Source organism: Podarcis erhardii, assembly GCF_964252035.2.
Source record: "Podarcis erhardii genome assembly, chromosome: 2".
Lineage (NCBI taxonomy): Eukaryota > Metazoa > Chordata > Lepidosauria > Squamata > Lacertidae > Podarcis > Podarcis erhardii.
The window spans coordinates 63,807,733-63,828,040 of record NC_138498.1 but is presented as its reverse complement, the minus strand read 5'-3'; the positions used below and the strand labels follow the sequence as shown (position 1 = coordinate 63,828,040).

At 44.8% G+C, this 20,308-nt stretch overlaps 1 long non-coding RNA gene across 1 annotated transcript; it reads left to right on the top strand.

Annotated features, from left to right (window-relative positions):
• Positions 1-10,046: 10,046 nt before the first annotated feature.
• LOC309336066 lies at positions 10,047-18,769 on the top strand. The gene is made up of 3 exons (XR_014153881.1): positions 10,047-11,074; positions 16,847-17,005; positions 18,155-18,769. It is a non-coding gene; the product is annotated as an uncharacterized lncRNA (long non-coding RNA).
• Positions 18,770-20,308: the final 1,539 nt, after the last annotated feature.

The following is a 20,308-nucleotide window of genomic DNA, read 5'->3' as shown; positions in this document are numbered from 1 at the left end:
CGGCCAGGTTGGTTTGCATAAGCCAGCACAGGAATTCCCTGTCTGGCACAGCTCTGCAGTTTGTGTTTTAATCCATATCCCAATTAATCAAAATCCTAGCATTTATCCATTCCTAGTGTTCAGGGGGCTCCCCCCCTAGATCTACAGCAATATTATATTATACCCCTTTTTATCCTGACAGGGACTTTTTATCCTGACAGGGACTCAATGTCTGTATTGTTAACGAAAGTGCATACTTCTGCTTGTGTATTCAATTTTGTTTAATAAATAAATATATCAAAACTATGGTGTATTTGATTATATATATTCACTTAAATATATTGTGTATACGTATATTAAATAATATTAACTACTGTATTTTTCAGTCTATAAGACACCGCCATGTATAAGAATGCCCCCTATTTTGGGGGACTCCGATTTAAGAAAACGGGGGGAGATGTATCCGTGTATAAGACACCCCCCAATTCTTGACATTATTTTTTAGGGGGGGGGGGACCTAGTCTCATACATGGAAAAATACGGTATATTGTGAATGCTTTATGATGTGGAAATTTAATTCATTGTGTGGTCTATGGGTACTCTTGCAGCCTACTTGGTCTGAGACGCTGGACTGCCCTATCCTAGATATTCAGACAAATTAGTACAGGACAGTGTTAAGAATATAAGAAGAGCCTATGGGATCAGGCCAGTAGATTATCTAGTCCAGCATCCTGTTCTCACAGTGACCAAACAGTTGCCTGTGGAATGACCATAAGCAGGATCACAACGCAGCAGCAGTAGCTCTCTCTCCTCTTGTGGTCTCCCGCAACTGGTATTCAGAAGCATACTGTGCTTCCAAAGGGGAGGTAGAATGTAGCTATTAGGGTTTGTAACCAAATTTCTAGCCATTGCAGTAGCTCAATCCCTCATTCCATCTGGGCGCAATTGTTTTCAAGTCACCTTTCTTCTCTTTCCGTATTAGGTTTTGTGCTCTTTTTCCTAGCTGTTTAATTTTATGACATTCTTAAATCTGCTGTTTCTCATGGTAGACTCTAATTGCAAATACATTTAAAATATACTAATTATTGCACATCGCTTTTGTCCTGTCAAGATTCTTGGATGTGGTTCCTAATCTTGCAGATTTGATCAGCCAATCTTTGAAATGCAGGTGAATCTGACATCAAAATGAAATAGCTGAACTGTGCCGATTCCTGGCTCCCCCTTCCTCTGCTTAATTCCTTTTTTGGAAAAAAAAGAATGCAATAGTTAAAAATAATTACATAACTGTCATTAACAGTACACTGCCATGATCACTTAACAGTAATTGTCATTATCAGTTAATTCACTGAAGAAAATAGAGCACTTCTCCCTATGGTAACAGGAGTGAAATCTATTGTTTAACTTAGCATCTTCTTGCTAATGCCGAGGTTAAGGCAATTTCCTGGTGTAAGGCTGCTGATTTAATGTGTAAGCAAATAACAATGTAAAAGGACCTTTTATGCGTACGCCAGATTTTATGACAAAACTGTTATGAATAGATTAGCAACTGCATTTTGTCTCTGGTTTGTTCAGAACTGCCTGAAATTCTAGATTGTTTATAAATCTCGAGTGTTTATAAGTCTTGAATGTCTCCAAAATTTCTCCATGCAGCAGCAAATAAAGCATTGAAAAAAGTCACGTCTGGACAAACCATGGCAATTTCTCAGCATGACTCGGGTCAAAGAATGAAGGCCTTTGGAGAAGAGCAGCTCCCCTATGAGGAGAGGTCGCAGCACCTGGGACTTCAGTTTAGAGAAAAGACCAAATAAAAGATGTCATGCAGAACGGAGAAAAATAGAGAAACGCTTTCCCCCCTCTCTTATTATTATGTATGCATGCACTTCAGACCTCCTGGAGCTCAGGAGCTTCATCTGCATAACAAAAGACAGAGGATTCTAAAACCCTCCAATGACATTGTTAGTAGCTGGCAAGCCACCAATCCCTGCTGTGATAGGGCCAGTGTTGTGATTCGTTGATTGCAGCACTAAGGCGACCTATCACAGGCAACCTGTGTGTTTTGTCTGGGCGGCTTAAGGTAAATATACTGGGCCAAGTGCCCCTGTTTGTCAGTCTTGTTCCTCTTGTTCCTGCTGTTCCAGCAAATACTTTTAAAGTATTTGCGCATCACTTATAACACTAGAACTTGTGGACGACCAATGAAGCTGCATGTTGGACGATTCGCAGAAATTTGGGAAGTTTTATAATAATAATAATAATAATTTATTATTTGTACCCCGCCCATCTGGCTGGGTTTCCCCAGCCACTCTGGGCGGCTTCCACAGAGACCAAAAATACACCAAAATGTCACACATTAAAAACTTCCCTGAACAGGGCTGCCTTAAGATGTCTTCTGAATGTCAGGTAGTTGTTTATCGCTTTGACATCTGATGGGAGGCTGTTCCACATTAAGCCAATTGGCTTCCTTTGAAAGTAGGAACTGCTGCTCGTATTTTGTTAGCTAAAAAGTGGAAAACCCAAGAATTACCAACAATAGAAGAATGGCAGAAGAAGATGATGGATTTTTCGGAGCTAGCCGACCTGACTGGAGGAGTCCGCGACCAGAAGGAGGAGGAGTATCAGGAAGAATGGAATAATTTTAATGATTATTTAGTTAAATTTGTTAAGTTAAACTGACTGGAAATAGCTTGCAGATACTTAATGGGCTTAGGATTTTATCTATGTTAAGTGATGAATTAATATGTTTAATTCTATAAGGTGAAGATTTAAGGATGTTAATGTTTAAGTTAAATTTCATAAAAATTGGGATTTGGAAAACCGTTAAAAGGACATGTAATGAAATTCAACCAAGGGGATGCGAGGAAGTCACTTAACAAAGTTAACAACTGTAATTTTTAATAAGGCTATAATTTATGTTTGTTTTGTATGTTTGTCTTGTGTGTTTATTTATAATATTGTGAAAACCAATAAAATTTGGGGGGGGGGGAGAAAGAAAGTAGGAATTGTTTTGGCTTGGTCGTGCACTGCCTGCCCCTCAATTCACCTCACTCGCCCCCCTGGCTACAAACATGCACATTCTTAAGAACCTGTACCTAAATTGTACCACATCTGACTGTACATGGTTCATATGATAGAATCACGACCAACCTTACAATTCAGTGATTTCTTTTCCTTCTGACTCACCTCCCCTGTTCACCACCTCTCAGCCTCCTGGCTCTCCTGCAGGACTCCATCCATCCACCTTGGCTCTCACCTGGGGTCCCAAGTCACAGATCAGCCCCACCCCACCCCAAATCTCACAACAAATAGAGTTCTTAGAACCTGGTGACATAACTATCATCTATCTAGGATTACGGTACTTTTGTGGGTAGGTAAACTAGAATGAGAGATCAAGGTAATGTCTGCAGGTTCCAGGAATCCACTTTATTGTTTTGGGGACCCATATCTTTAGCACTATAGGAAGAGAAGGCAGGGAGCACAGGTTATAACAGTGCCCAAAGCATTTCCACCCCACCCCTATTTTAGCATCTAATCGCAGTGTCTGACTGAAGATAATTGGCCTTTGTTTTTCTTTGGGACTTATGGAAATAATTTTCAGGTGCATGAGCAACATGAAATGCATTCCACATACCACATGTGAAAGTTGACAATCCCAAGACAAATTCTGTATTCACTCTGTGAATCCATATTGAATGGTGTGTGGGGGCTTGTAGGGGAAAGTTTTGTGCTTGTGTGGGATTCGGGAGTATATTCAGAAATACAAAAACATTGAAAGACAGATTATTTGTCTGCTGGTATGCCTTGTGACGTAAATCTGTGTTTAAAATATGCCTAGTTGTATCCGGAATAATATGCACATCTTTCATCGGGAAGAACTGTAATTTCCTTAGTATCTACTCAACAGAATACTCATCGCTGAGTTAGTACTCTAAGGAAAGCTTTCTATTTTCTCTTTAAATATAATAGGGAATTAGATCCTACTTCATGCCGAAGCCTTTGATTTTTCTAATAGAAGAGATTCTTTTTCACTTAGTACAAATAAATGTGTAAATGGCAGAACCAACATTTTCCATATTTGGCAGAACTAGCAGTATTGGCAGGAAGGATAAAAATGTCAGTCTCTGTATGAACTAGGAGCCAATCTGCATGAATTTGCTCTTGATGCTGGAAATGAGGGTTGGGGTTGAAGGTCTGCTAAGTATAAGATGACCCACCCAGAAAGAAACAGGCAACTGGCTCAGTCTGGGCAACCTTGCAGTAGAAAGAAATGCCTACCTCACAGAGTTGTGAGGATAAAATGGAGAACCATGAATGCCACTTTGAGATCCTTGAAGAAAACCCCAGTAGGTTGCAGGAGGAACTTATTGAAGATTCCATGCAAAGAAATAGCCCACTTCACGTACTGCAACTTCATAGGACTGTGGAAAGTGAGTGGAAAGTGAGTCTGAAGCCATGTGTATGTATTTTATTTTGAAGTAATGGGTTTCTGTGTAGTCAGTGTGAAACAGGATCCAAAACCCCGCTTTTCTTCTTTCTCCAAGAGAGCATTTCTAAAATGCCTTAACTTGAGCTGTTGAGCAAATGCATAACAAGAACACAGCTGTATAAACAAAGCTCTCTCCTTTATCAGTCACTGCAATGGACGACCTTGGCTGTTCCAGTGGAGTAAGGATGACATGTCTGGGTCTTATCTTACCACACCCTGACGCACAGACCTAGTCCGGGAACAGCGCCAGAATGTGTTCTTGGAGTTGGTGACCTCTTGCTCCAAGATAAGAGTATAGGAACAGGAATACCCTTTTATGGTCAGAAGTACAGGAAGGAAAACCCTTTTATGGTTAAGAGCACCGGAGCAGGAACATCTGTGATGTCAACCTACGTGTACAACCTGACGTGGCTGGATTCCTAGGGAAGGGGGGCGAGGGTGCCTGGAGGATATATATACTGCATGAAATTTCTCATTTCTTTGGACTTGCTGTGGACTGACCACACAAGTGCCTTTTTGCTGCTCCGGAGAGCAGAAATAAAGATCTCTTTCTCTGAATCAACCCTCGGTGTCATGACTTCCTTCCTCCTGTCCGGGAGCAATGCAGAGCCCACCAATCGGTAAAGTCTAATAAGGCTACAATTTCAGTTACAGATAGGTAGCCGTGTTGGTCTGCCATGGTCAAAACAAAATAAAAAAATTCCTTCCAGTAGCACCTTAAAGACCAACTGAGTTAGTTCCTTCAGCTCTCTATATTGAGAGAGCTGAGTGTCCTTCAGCTCTCTATATTGGACAAACAGGCCAAACCTTACGCCAAAGAATAAACGGACATAAATCCGACATCAGGAACCACAAGACAGAGAAACCAGTAGGAGAACACTTCAATCTCCCAGGACATTCTATACAAGATCTCAAAGTAGCTGTTCTATTACAAAGGAATTTCAGAAATAGACTGGAAAGAGAAGCTGCTGAATTGCAACTTATCACCAAACTTAAAACTATGGAGAGACCTGGTTTGAACAAAGACATTGGATTCTTATCTCATTATACATGACAAAGCCATTTTTCACCTTCTCACCCCTTGCTTTTTCCTGTTAGACCTATTGCAGTCGTTAAGAGTCGTCAACAGGCTCATCGCAGCTATCTGCCAATCACCCATTCCCACCACCCTTCTGAGTAATACCCCTCCCCACCTTCTCACTATATAGAAAGGTCCGGTGACTTCTGTTTCAGTGTATCTGAAGAAGTGTGCATGCACACGAAAGCTCATACCTAGAACTAACTCAGTTGGTCTTTAAGGTGCTACTGGAAGGCTACAATTTGACACACAAAATTTCCTGTCACCATTTCCTCCTTGCAAATGAGACTTGTACAAATGGATTTTTAGAAAACATTTTTTTGTGTATAAGTCTGACAGACTTGATGTTGGAGGTTTGCTAATTTATATTAGCCCCTTAGCCTGCTCAGTCTTTCTTTCAACATTGTCTTGGACTACTCTTCACTATAAAAATATATTGATATGGAGGAATTTTTCTTTTTTAAAGCACAGCACTTTATTATAGCAAAGTACCTCCCAAACTTTAGATAGCTAAGATTAAAAATAGTGGCATTCTATCTATCAGTTTATTAGCAAGGTTGTTAATAGAGAGATTTGTTCACTGATTTAAAAATATACATATTGAAATTTCACTTCTCCAGCAATCAGTTTTTAAAATGTGTGACTGAAAATTGTCTTGATTGCCTAAGCTGTAACCTTGCCTGTTATGTGAGCAGCTGAGCTGTGAAGCCTCTCAATTTGACAGTATTTCATGAAAATGCTGACAGTTGGTCTTTTGCTCTGAATCTGGAATTACAGCAAATTATCCTAGTGTCATAAAAGCTCTGTAAACTTCTAGTTCGGTTTGGCTCCTAAATGCTTTCTAAATTGTTTGCCTCTTCTAAGGAGCGAACTTCTCTGAGTTATAAATGGAAAGCATGTCAAACTTTTGCTGGAATTGCATGCTGATTTTAGATTATAATCATTCCAAAGCAAATCAAGGAACAGGTTTGGGTGCATTTTGTGGAATTTAAGCACATGAAGTTCTCACTGTGAGAATTCTGAGAGCATTTTTTAATTCATAGAAACAAGAAGTCTGTAAGCAAAAGGGAGATAAGGGAAGTGATATGCAAAAGAAAAGCAATTTTGAAAGGTCAAAGAACATTGCCTCAGACAGACTCATGATCCTGAAATTAGGAATTTGAAAGAGGCCACCAGTTCAATCCTGATGTTGTGAAACATGGGCTGGCATTTAATTTTGTTGTTGTCAGATTTTCCAAGAAAGAATTAATGTTCTAGAAAACAGATGAAGTGCTAATCCAAATTTTTCTGAGCTAAAGAGACATTACTGTCCCCGGTCTGGATCTAGGGCTGATATTAAGCAGATCAGATCTTTTAACATTTGTAGGCACACACAGGACATTTTCTGCTGCTGTTTTATGTGGCTTTGGCCTAACAATAAAGGATTCAGCCATATGGCTATATGGAGACTGTAGACACACCATTTCTTTGTATCTAGTTCCTACATAACATTTACACAGGGCTCTCTCCCAGATTGTGTAAGACTCTGAAACCTAGGGACTCAGCTAGATGGGTAAAGAAAAAGTGTTTAAGATGCGTTGTATATGCGATATAAGACTGTGAAACCAGATGGCGCTGTGGAGTCCCATCTTTCCTTCCCGGATTTCCCTATATAAGTTTGCAGCGTGTTTAACTGAATGGCTTCTTTGACGTGTCTAGATGCAGCCCTAGTCAGTCTTCACATTTAAGGCACAGGGGTCTTGAATCAGGAACTTTGGCAGTGAGTAATAATAATAATAATAATAATAATAATAATAATAACAGAAAAAAACCAAAAAACCCACAAGCATTTTGCAGTTAGGAAAATGCACTGGAAATTGACCAGTGAGAATGAATGCTCCATAAACATCAAACATCATATAAGCTGGGAAAGCTCACTCAGTAGCAGAGCATCCGACTCTTAATCTGTGGGTTGTGGGTTTGAGCCCCACGCTGGGCAAAAGATTCCTGCATTGCAGGGGGCTGTACTAGATTGCCCTTGTGGGCCCTTCCACCTCTATATTCTATGATTCCCTGCAAACTTTGCAGAAACAAATCAGGAAGAACGCTCCACAAACAAGCCACCTGGACATGACTTAAGACAGCTCAGTTGTGACTGGAAAACAGGCTGATTTCATAACAGCAGAAGATGTCTTATGAGAGTGCTCCTGATAGTTCTCAGAGCTTGTGCTCCTGAGGGTGAAGACAGGTATAACAGGAAAACAAAACTTACTCAGCAAATTGTCAAGCTCTATTATTGGTCTGCTTTCAACTTGACAGATGAAATGGCAAGACATCCATATGAGAAAATAGGATACTGGATCAGTGCTGCCTCTCCACCACCCTTCCCTGCTTCAGATATACTATCCATGATGTGGGTTTGTTTATTTAAAAGAGCATTTGGGACTTGATCTGTACATTTGTTACTTGATTCAGTGTGTGGTTTGTTTGCATTTTAAATTAAAAGTGCAAAACTGTTCCCAGGTCTGGGGAAGTTTCTGTTTAACATCCAAGGGCACCAGCAGGTCAGTGGACAACTCCGCAGCTTCTGTCTGCTTAAAGTTTGTGGAACCACTGTTTCTTTCAGAGCTCGATTCTGAAGAGAAACAGGTACTTTTGAACTCCTCCAGAGTGACTCTAAAAATGTTACTTCGTCCTCAGACACCCACTGAGGGCATGCATACCTAAGGAACACCAAGTGATCAAATGAATGAGCAGTAGTGAGCAGAACCTTTAGTCTGTCTGCAGACAGACTAAAGGAAATAAATTCACTTAATGATTCTGCCTGCATGCATGTCTTAACCACAAAGCCTGGAAGTGTAGAAATATATTCTAGGATTGGGAATTGCTAACACTACATTCAGCTCAGTCTGCAAAGGTAAATACAAGAGAGGCCTGTAACTCCTGCTGTTACATCTGGAGAAATGCTTACCAAGCTTTCTAAGAGTGCTGTGCACCTCTTGCCATAGTCGGGTGTTGGAAATGGCATAAGGCCCCGTGTTTCCATCACACACAAACACCCCCCCTCGTGCTTCATTTTTTCTCCTTAGACATATGGCAGTGCGGTTCATAAAGTTACATCATTCCAAGTACTTTCTTGCCTCTAAGGAAATTCTCCTTCAGTAAGTAAATAAAGCTAGCAATAAATTTGAATTAAAACTCTTTTGTGGATAACGTTTAAAAAAATCTGCGCAGCCAAACACCTGGAAGGGTGGGGGTAGGTGGTGGAGGGGAGGGAGAGAAAGCCGTACTGCTTTCCTGCACAACTTTAAATGTTGACAGAAATGAATTGTGCTGTCAATGGTGCTGGTTCAGTACCAGATCAGTGGGACTTCATAATTCTGTTTGTTGTTGTTTAGTCGTGTCTGACTCTTCATGACCCCATGGACCAGAGCACGCCAGGCACTCCTATCTTCCATTGCCTCCCGCAGTTCGGTCAGGCTCATGTTTGTAGCTTTGAGAACACTGTCCAACCATCTCGTCCTCTGTCCTCCCCTTCTCCCTGTGCCCTCCATCTTTCCCAATATCAGGGTCTTTTCCAGGGAGCCTTCTCTTCTCATGAGGTGGCCAAAGTATTGGCGTCTCAGCTTCACGATCTGTCCTTCTAGTGAGCACTCAGGGCTGATTTCCTTAAGAATGGATAGGTTTGATCTTCTTGCAGTCCATGGGACTTTCAAGAGTCTCCTCCAGCACCATAATTCAAAAGCATCAATTCTTCGGCAATCAGCCTTCTTTATGGTCCAGCTCTCACTTCCATACATCACTACTGGGAAAACCATAGCTTTAACTATACGGGCCTTTGTTGGCAAGGTGATGTCTCTGCTTTTTAAGATGCTGTCTAGGTTTGTCATTGCTTTTCTTCCAAGAAGCAGGCGGATTTTAATTTCGTGACTGCTGTCACCATCTGCAGTGATCATGGAGCCCAAGAAAGTAAAATCTCTCACTGCCTCCATTTCTTCCCCTTCTATTTGCCAGGAGGTGATGGGACCAGTGGCCATGATCTTTGTGTTTTTTTTTTTGATGTTGAGCTTCAGACCATATTTTGCACTCTCCTCTTTCACCCTCATTAAAAGGTTCTTTAATTCTTCCTCACTTTCTGCCATCAATGTTGTGTCATCTGCATATCTGAGGTTGTTGATATTTCTTCCGGCAATATATTTCTTCCGGCAATAACTCAGAGAAGCTATGAGTTATGCCGTGCAGGGCTACCCAAGATGGTCAGGTCATAGTGGAGAGTTTTGACCAAACGTGATCAAGCAGTGATGGGCGGCTTAGTTTACTGAAGCATTTTGTGTACTGAACTTCATTCATATACATATATATGGTTATATATATCTCCTTATAGTTGTTATTTCAGGAATGAGACATGTTCCTCTTCCTTTCAGGTCACAAAGTACTGAGGGTGCGGCTCAGTCCATGCTCGTAACTCTCAACTTCACAGACTGATCAGCACAGGCTTCACACTCTAGAATTGTTTCTGTAAGTGCCATAGAGATGCCCTGGGCAAAACAGTAGCTGCATTTTTCCAGGAACAATCCACATTTCCAGTTTTGCTCAACTGCGTCAAAAAAACAGGTGGGGGAGAGAGCAGCAGTTTATGGTTATCCTGCCTGTAGTTACATATCTACATGTCAGCTTTCCTCACTTGAAACTAATGTGCAGTTGATCCTCCATCATATTTCTATTTTTTCCTGCTGGATTTTATATTTTCCAAAACAGGGAACCAACTACTAAACATTTCTTCATCCTACGTTTCCCTAGGTGTAACCTGAAACCTGAACAGCACTTTGGAGAGTCTAATCTATTGTGTCCGATATGCCTTCACATACTTCCATCTTAAGTCTTGTGACTAAATGCAGACTTTGTGGCTTAAATACCAAGCCAGCTTTTAACATTTTTCTCTCCCCACATCCGATTTGCATAACATGCAGCCTGAACTCAATAGGTTTCTCACACTTTTGTGACATTTTGCTTGGGTTATAAAGATATTATCCCACTATGGATTCCCCCCCCCCCCACCTTATGGGCCAACATGGATACCTTTTTCTACCATGTTCTAGAGCTTGGTTATAGTTTACTGCAGTACTAACAGTTGACAATTCTTCATGAGGTGAAAAAGACTGATGTCCATTTTGAAAACGTCTTCTGCTATTGCTTGTTGTGAAGAAAAGCATGCTGGGAGATAAGGAACAGACTTCTTGACAATGTGTTCCATCTGGTTAAGAGACAATTGAATCAGTATATCCAGTTATTAATAAAACAGAACACACACAACACAAGCCTTCACTGCACTCTATTGAAAAGGCACTGGGTCCATAAGATTTCAGAGAAAAACTTCAAAGTATCCTGTGTGCTAGTCTTTCTACCACTCTCAGAAACGCTAGAGGATTAATAATACACTAGGTCCTCCTACTCATCCTCTAATCTACCATTCTCTATGGAAAGGAAACTGCTCTGACACAAGAATTGAACTTGTGCTCCTGGCCTTGTCAGCAAGAAAAGAGAGCTCTCATTATGTAAGTTACTAATACCTCTCACATTAAGTACCCCATCTTCTAACTTAAACGTTTCTTACACTGTCAAAATAATCTTTTATACAGCACATTTTTGCATCTTTCCATATACCACAATCGCAGCATGCATTTAAAGCACTATGATACCATTTTACACATTCATAGCTTCCCCCAAAGAACAATTAATTTGTTGGGGGGAGGGGCTGAGAGTTGTTAGGAGACCCCTACTGTATTTCCTTTTGCAGAGGTACAATTCTGAGTTCCTAGGAAGAGGAATTGATTGGTTTTTGTTTTTTTCTTTGCTGTTAATGTTTTAATGGGGTTAAAACAACGGTTAAAAAGTTAGAACACATCCTGAATGGAAATGTTTTTTTTTTAAGGGGAGTGAAGAGAAATTGATTGTTAAGCCTCTCTGGAAATGGCAGAAACAGCTCGTTTCCCTTTAAGGCTCCCATTCTAAGCATTTTTCTTCTGAAGGAAGTGTTATGTAGTGAAGTTTCACCCTGGGCCAGCAGGGGGATACTGTATATAGTTTTCACTCAGGTCTGTAGATAGTTTTCACTCAGGTCCACGTCAGTTATTTTAGGCGGGAAAACTCTGGGTTGTTGTTGCTACAATGTTGACAGCCGGCTGCCTATAAAAGCAGGCCGGCTGAGCTGTTTGCAGTCAGTTCTATTCCAGCTTACAAAATAAAGAGCTACTTGGAGAAATCGCTGTGTCGTCTGCTATGTCAACCCACAACTTAACACTGGCGACGAGGATGGGATCGATGGACATCAGAGCACAGCCAGATGCAGCCAGCCTCTGAACTGAGCTGAATCACTGAGCTGAATCACAGAGCGAAATCACTGAGCGAAATCACTGGACAGAACCAATTCAGAGCTGACTGTTCTGGCTAGAGCACGGTGTTCCATCCATCGCCCTTCACGCCGGCATCGGAATCATGGCTTCACTTGTGCCTCTACTGCCGTTTGCGCCAGCTTCTGAATCATGGGACTCCTACCTCGCTCGGTTTGACTGCTACCTCCAAGCCAACGAGCTGACAGCAGTATCAAAGGATCGGAAGCGGGGCCTATTCCTCAGCCTCTGTGGGCCTGAGGTGTTTGAGACGGCCCGAGCATTGGTTGCACCTGAAGCAGTCCAGGCAACACCATGGGACATGATCCAAGAGAAGCTCCGCAACCACTACGCACCAAAGCCGTCCAAGATTGCTGCCCGCCATGCGTTCTACCACCGGAACCAGGCAGAGGGGGAGTCAATCAACAACTACACCACCGCCCTGCGACAGGCTGCAATGCACTGTGAGTTCCGAGACTTAGACGATGCCCTGATGGATCGAATCGTCTGCGGGGTCCGGGACATCCATCTGCAACGGCGTCTCCTCGCCAAGCCAGACCTCACGCTACAGAAAGCCATTGAGGAGGCTGTGGCCTCAGAAGCTGCTGAACGCTCCGCCCAGGAGATCCGCAAGTCCAGCAGCCCGCGTCTTGCTAGGGAGCCAGTTCCGGTGCATCATGAAGAGGCCAGCAGTGATGAGGCATCCTCCAGTGAAGACAACGACGTGCACCAGACAAAGCGGGAGCGCAGGAAGTTCCAACAGAAGTCCAAGGGCCAACCGGAATGTGCCGGCTGCGGAGGCAACCATTCCCGTGCCAAGTGTCGATTCAGAGACGCCATCTGTAGGAAGTGTTCCAGAAGGGGCCACATCGCTAAGGTCTGCCGATCGGCTCCGTCTGACACCCCCCCTTCATCAACTCGCAAGTCCAAGTCTTCACTCCATTCTGCCAAGGAAAGTTGTTTCGCTCTCACCAACTGCCGCTGCCCGTCTGGAACCACGATTCACCAAACCGACTCGCCTACGCGACGCAAGCTGAACGTCACGGTGCTCATTGAAGGAGCTCCATGTGACATGGAGATCGACACCGGGTCTGCCCTGTCCATCGTGTCATGGAACACCATCAAAAGACTGGTACCCAGAGTGTCCAAAAGGCAACTCGACTCTCACCGCGTACACCTGAGAGACTACCAGGGAAACGACATTCCCGTGGTAGGCGTTGGCCGGTTCCGGATCGCCTTCAAGGATTTTTCGGGCCTGCTCCGGTTGGTGGTGGTCGAAGGTCAGCGGCCAAGCCTCCTAGGGCTAGACTGGTTTGATGCCCTCGGCCTGGAAGTCACCGGCATCAACTGCATCTCTAATGCAGAGACTGAGGGTCTGGTCAAAGACTTTGCCGAGGTTTTTGACGGCACCTTGGGGCAATATACAGGTACGCCCATCTCCTTTAGCCTTGATCCACAAGTCGCCCCCATCAAGCTAAAGCCACGCCGGGTTCCCTTTGCTCTCAAGGCTAAGGTGGATGAACAACTGGACAAACTGATCGCCCAAGGAGTTTTGGAGCCGGTTGACCACGCCAAGTGGGAAACCCCCATCGTCACGCCTGTCAAGCCAGATGGGTCGGTGAGAATCTGCGCTGACTACAAGTGCACGATCAACAAGGCACTTCAGCAGCACGCTTATCCGGTTCCTGTTGTCCAACACCTGCTGCATTCCCTGGGTGAGGGTAAGGTCTTCGCTAAGCTGGACCTTGCCCAAGCCTATCAACAACTGCCAGTCGATGATGCCACTGCTGAAGCCCAGACGATCGTCACCCACCGGGGGGCATTCCGTTGCCGACGGTTGCAGTTCGGGGTGAGTGTGGCTCCTGGCATCTTCCAAAGCCTTATGGAGCGTCTCCTGCAAGGGCTTCCGGGCGTGGTACCATATTTTGATGACGTCTTGGTGTCTGCAGACTCACACCAGCAGCTGTTCGAGTCCCTCCGTGCTGTGCTGACAAGGTTCCAAGAGGCCGGGCTCAAGGTAAAGAGGGAGAAGTGCCAGATCGCCGTTCCACAGGTAGAGTTCCTGGGCTATCTTATCGATGCCTCCGGCCTTCACCCGACCACATCCAAGATCCACGCTATCCAGCAGGCCCCCACCCCAAAGAACAAGACGGAGTTGCAGGCGTTCCTGGGGCTGCTGAACTTTTATAACATGTTCCTGCCCCACAAAGCCACAGTGGCTGAGCCTCTTCACCGACTCCTTAGCACAAAGACGCCTTGGGCCTGGGGTCATTGGGAGACGGCGGCCTTCAACGCGGTCAAGGCTCTCCTTTCATCAGACAGTGTGCTGGTACAGTACAGTGAATCCAGGCCGCTGGTCCTTGCCTGCGACGCCTCACCTTTTGGCATCGGTGCTGTCCTTAGTCACCGTTTTCCAGACGGAAGAGAAGCACCGCTCGCCTACTTTTCCAGGACGCTATCTCCGACGGAACGGAATTACAGCCAGCTCGACGAGGCACTGGCACTTGTGGCTGGAGTGAAGAGGTTCCATGAATACCTCTATGGCAGGACTTTTGACCTCATCACTGACCACAAGCCACTCCTGGGCCTCCTCGCCGGTGATCGTCCAACTCCACCGGTCCTCTCGCCACGCATGCTGCGATGGACTGTTTTCCTGGCTGCCTACCACTACCGGCTCATCCATCGCCCGGGGAAATCGATGGGCCATGCCGACGCCCTCAGCCGTTGCCCTCTTCCAGCATTTGTGGAAGACCCGGCTCCAGCTTCATCGCTCCTTCTGATTGAGGATCTTCCGGCAGCGCCTGTATCGGCTGCCACTGTGGCCTCCGCGTCTGCCCGGGATCGCACCATCAGCCGGGTGCTCAACTGGGTGTGGAGGGGGTGGCCACAAGGGCCTTTTGCATCGGAGTTCCAGCCCTTCGCAACCAGACAACATGAACTCTCAGCTCATCGCGGCTGTCTGCTGTGGGGAGACCGCGTCGTGATTCCCCAGGGACTCCGTCAGCGCGTCCTGGAGGCTCTGCACGTTGGCCACCCGGGAATTGTCAAAATGAAGGCGTTGGCTCGGTGTTACGTCTGGTGGCCTAATATGGACGATGCCATCACTGCCTGGGTGTCCGCCTGTCAAGCGTGCCAAGAGTCGAGACCTGCACCACCGGCAGCTAAGGGACACACCTGGGAGACGCCAAAGACACCCTGGTCGAGGGTGCACATCGATCTGGCTGGCCCCTTTCACGGCCGGACCTTTATGGTAGTGGTGGACGCCTATTCCAAATGGCTGGAGGTCGCCCTGATGCCCTCCACCACTACCGAAGCTGTCATCCGGGTGCTGCGAGGCCTGTTTGCAACGCATGGGTGTCCTGATGTCCTTGTCTCTGACAACGGACCGCAGTTCACGTCAGGCACGTTTGAGCGGTATCTTTTGGGACTGGGCATCCGCCATGCCCTAACGGCACCCTTTCATCCATCCAGTAACGGGCAAGCGGAAAGAATGGTGCGCTCGGCAAAAGAGGCACTGGCGCGCCTGGACCGGGGAGACTGGCATGAGCGGGTCGCCGAATACTTGTTCATGCAACACATCACCCCTCATGCGGCCACAGGGCGGAGTCCTGCTGAACTGCTTATGGGCCGCCGCCTCAGGTCGCCGCCTCAGGTCACCACTCGACCGGCTACACCCGGACTTTGCCGTGGCTGAACCCCCAGGCTGTGCCAACGCGCCACGGTCATTTGTCCCAGGAAACCAGGTCTTTGCCCGGAACTATGTGGGGGACATTCCTTGGGTGCCAGCCACAGTAGTGGGAGTCACTGGACCTCGCTCGTACCAGGTGGCACTCAAAGACGGACGCTTGTGGCGCCGGCACATAGACCAGCTTAGGCGCAGGCTTGGGGACTTGGACACTACCAAGGTGCCCCCAACTGCGCTTGCGGCTCCAGAAGAGACACGTACAGATGGCGAGGCCCCACCTACACCTCCCTCGCAAACTGCCAGCGTGGAGCCGAACCAAGCCGCTTCAGAGGGTCTGCCAGACTCACCACAGACTCAGACCACTCCACTTGCGGAGGCTCCACCCACAGCAGCGGATCCAGGGGAGTTGGTTCCAACGCCACCTAGGGTCGCACCACAGCCTCAGCAAGAACTGTGTGGCCCTCCGGACTTGGCTACCAGTCCCCGGCGGTCTGGCAGAGTTTCCAAGCGTCCAACTTATTTAAAGGACTATGTTGTTGGACATGTATCACTGTTGGTCTAAGTATGGGAAATGTAACCGATATGCTTTTGTGCCTAATTGAACCATTACGCGTAGTGCTGTATATAAGGAAACCATTACGATTGTAACTAACGCCTTATCTCGGTGGGGAGGGGTGTTATGTAGTGAAGTTTCACCCTGGGCCAGCAGGGGGATACTGTATATAGTTTTCACTCAGGTCTGTAGATAGTTTTCACTCAGGTCCACGTCAGTTATTTTAGGAGGGAAAACTCTGGGTTGTTGTTGCTACAATGTTGACAGCCGGCTGCCTATAAAAGCAGGCCGGCTGAGCTGTTTGCAGTCAGTTCTATTCCAGCTTACAAAATAAAGAGCTACTTGGAGAAATCGCTGTGTCGTCTGCTATGTCAACCCACAACTTAACAGGAAGGGCATTAATTGCATGGCTTGCAGCCACATCATATTTATTATTATTATTTAATAAAAGCCTAGGCATGGGGAGGGCAAAGCATTTCCATAGGAACTGTAGTACGTGGGGGGCAGGGAGTTAGAAGGCTCATTCACACTTCCTATTGTCCCTTTTTGCACTCAGTAGGGTTTTCTCTGGATTAACTTTGTACTGATTTAGGGCTAAGGAGTAGGCTTTCCCTTAGAATGAAACAAGGGGAAAACCGCTAGGACCCACGCTTGGAAAGTGTTTGCCAAGTGGAAAACACCTTGGACTCATTCTTTCTAGGCCCAGGACAAGGGGAAGGTTGGACAAGCCCTAAGACTTCTTTCCGCAGCCACAGCCGCGATGGAAATTGCTCCCTCACTAGTGGTAGAAAAATGTTCTCATCTCTTTAACTTTCAACTAAGCATGAAGCCTTATTTTACTTTTCAGGTTGATTAACTGGTAAGTAAAATGCTTTTCATTCAAACAACCACAGGGATTTAGCTATGGGATGTGTTGTGAACAAAAATTGCCCTTTTCCCTTATGGGGTATCCAAGAGCCCATATAGTGTCCTTACATAGGTTCTTCCCTATTGGTAGGAGAGAATAACAGGCCAACCAGAGAATATTGAGAAGGCAGCTAGTAAGCTTGATCTTTTTTGATCTGTTGCAACAGAGTGCTCCCCTTATCTGCAGGAGAGGAGGAGGAACCGAGAAAAATGGCACACAAGGCCTTATAAAGACTTTTGAAATTGCCACCCTGTAGATCAAGACCACCCCCAGAAACATCATACATACATCACAAAAAAGGGCAGTCTAAAACAGAAATTTTGAATGTTATTTTCTTCTGTCATTGTTTATCTCCTGTCTGGCATGTTACTTGATTGGATTGCCTGGGGAGCCTGGCCATTCTTTTGTAATGATAAATACTTAAAACAAAAAATTCCTTCCAGTAGCACCTTAAAGACCAACTAAGTTAGTTCTAGGTATGAGCTTTCGTGTGCATGCACACTTCTTCAGATATTCTTCAGATATCTGATATTCTTCAGATATCTGATATTCTTCAGATATCTGAAGAAGTGTGCATGCACACGAAAGCTCATACCTAGAACTAACTTAGTTGGTCTTTAAGGTGCTACTGGAAGGAATTTTTTGTTTTGACTATGGCAGACCAACACAGCTACCTATCTGTAACTGATAAATACTTAGTTCCTGGGCCATGTCACAGGCTCACAGCCTATTCATATCTTAAATGTGCCCTTAAGATAGGATTTGTGAGGAAAGAAACAATGGGAGGTTTCCCACTTTGACCTTGCAGAGAAAACATTTGCTCAGTTTAGGAATCAAAATGGTTCCAGGTCGGTCTTCCTGTGCTGATCTATGTACGTGCTTGGTCGGTACGCTTATGAACATTACCATATATCTAAGACCTCAAAATTCCTATCACAGATGGGATGGAGTAGGGGGTGAGTTGATTCTCTGGGGTGCATTTGTCCCCCTCTCAGACCAACAGTGCCTATGCCTCTCCCCCCGCTCCCATTTTTAGCCATCATATCAACTGTATGGTTTTGTGAAATTATTTAGGCATATTTCTTTTTTGTTGTCATTCAGTGACACCTGTAAATTCTATAATCTGAGAATTAGCAAAAACAAGTCACCTGTGGACAGGAGGAAATCTAATTAGCAAACAGGTCTGTCATTTGCCTGCGGGAACAAGTCAAACTGAAACCTACGTGAGTATTAATAGCTTGTTACCTTTTTTAGTACTCTGAGTACTTGTTTCTTCCTGGTAAAAGAGAGATGTGAAACTCAAATGCTTACAGTTTGTTTTAGGCTACAATCCTTTACAGTGGTACCTTGGTTTAAGAACAGCCCTGTTTACGAACTATTCGATTTATGAACTCCGCAAAACCGTAAGTAGTGTCTCGGTTTGTGAACTTTACCTCGCTCTAAGAACGGAAGACGAATGGTGGAAGGACACCGGCGGCAGGAGGCCTCATTAGGGAAAGAGCACTTCGGTTTAAGAACGGCTTTGGATTATGAATGGACTTCTGGAACGGGTTAAGTTCGTAAACCGAGGGACCACTATATACAATTACCAGCAAAATAAGTGACATTGATCTTTTTAGGACTTACTCCTGAGTAGGCAAGCAGAGCATTGCACTGTGAAGCACGTTGTGGTCAGATAGAGGATATTTGGCAAATTCTGCCTCTTTTTTCTTGGTTTCTGTGCCTGCCTGTTACCTTCCTGAGATAAAGTCTGCATCCTGCCTAGCCAAAGGAAAAGCAACACCCACTCACCTCTCAGAAACTGACCACATCAGCACAAAGTCCTGGGAGCACATAAGTAGACGACCCTTTTCCTGTTAAGAGACTACATGTTTAAGCATAAGGCCTAATGCAGACAGGTGTGTTTTCATTTCTGTGAACTGGGATTGGCTTACAAATAAACAGAAAGACCAGGTGATCATGTTCCCTCCGCTGGACCCTTCCAAAAAGTTTCTCAAGTAAGAAAGGGCTCCTTGTTTCAAGCACCGACATGAGCCAAGCAGTTTAAAACAAAAAACAAAACAAAAAAATCCCTCTTTTTTGTGCTTGGCTGCATCTACAGGGAGCAACAGACCTCAGGGAGAGTCAAGAACACTCCTTGCATTTGTCTGTATGCTAGAGGTTTTTTTTAGGTCTCTAACCAGGCAAAACATACCTCCGGTGTTTGGAGTGGTTATACCTCAAAGGGACGAAAGGAACCAGGAAAAGAGCAATCTCTCGGGATCTTGAATGCTGCCAAAGCAGCAGAAATTGGTAGGTGGAATGGGTTCTTCCTGCAAAAGGGCAGGAATTATACAGAGAGAGACAGGGGCGCATGATGCTTAGAGGATATCCAGCTATTGAGCCCTGTTGCATTTTGTGCCATACTGTATTTCTAGACTTTTAATGTGAACATTCCTGTTTCGCAGTACAGGTACCAAGCATAACACAAGGGATCTGAGAGACGGCAGTGATCATTTGGAGAAGTCTTGGCAGAACCTTCCACCCCAGTCCTTGTTCCATCCCTCCTCCTATCCTCTGCCAAAGCTTTTCTCAAGTATTAAATACATTTTCTTTAACTTCACATATTCGGCAACTTTTACAAAAAAACAGCAGCAGCAGCAGCACACAACTCTTTCCAACTTTTGTTTTCTTGCTTTTGTATTTGAGCATCTATTTCACAGCCTATTAAAAGTCGCTTTGGCTATTTTGAGAGCTGACGGCAGATGCATGAGCTGCTTTGCACTTCTCATTTTTTTTCCTTTTAGCTTTTACTATAATGCCCAAATGGGAACTTTCAAAAGAAGGAGTGATGGGAAGCACCACATATATATACTGTATGTGCATATCTAAAGCCTACCATGCAAAAATTGATTTTCAATACTTTTAGTCATTGTTTTTTCTTTCTTTCAGGGGGTACTCAAGGGTACGCAGTACCAGCACCTCTTTTTGTTGTTGTTGTTAAAAAGTGTGGCACTTACTATAACAACTTCATGGTGAAACAAAATAAAAAAAATTCCTTCCAGTAGCACCTTAGAGATCAACTAAGTTTGTTATTGGTATGAGCTTTCGTGTGCAAGCACACTTCTTCAGATACATACACCTATTTTTCTAGAAAAAAAGCGCTGCAGTTTTAGTTTGTTTCATTGCACTTACAGCATGAACACACTGTTGAATTTGAAAAGGCGGCTACGCTTCTCCCTGGCAGCAGTCAATGGAGAGGGAACGCCATTTAAC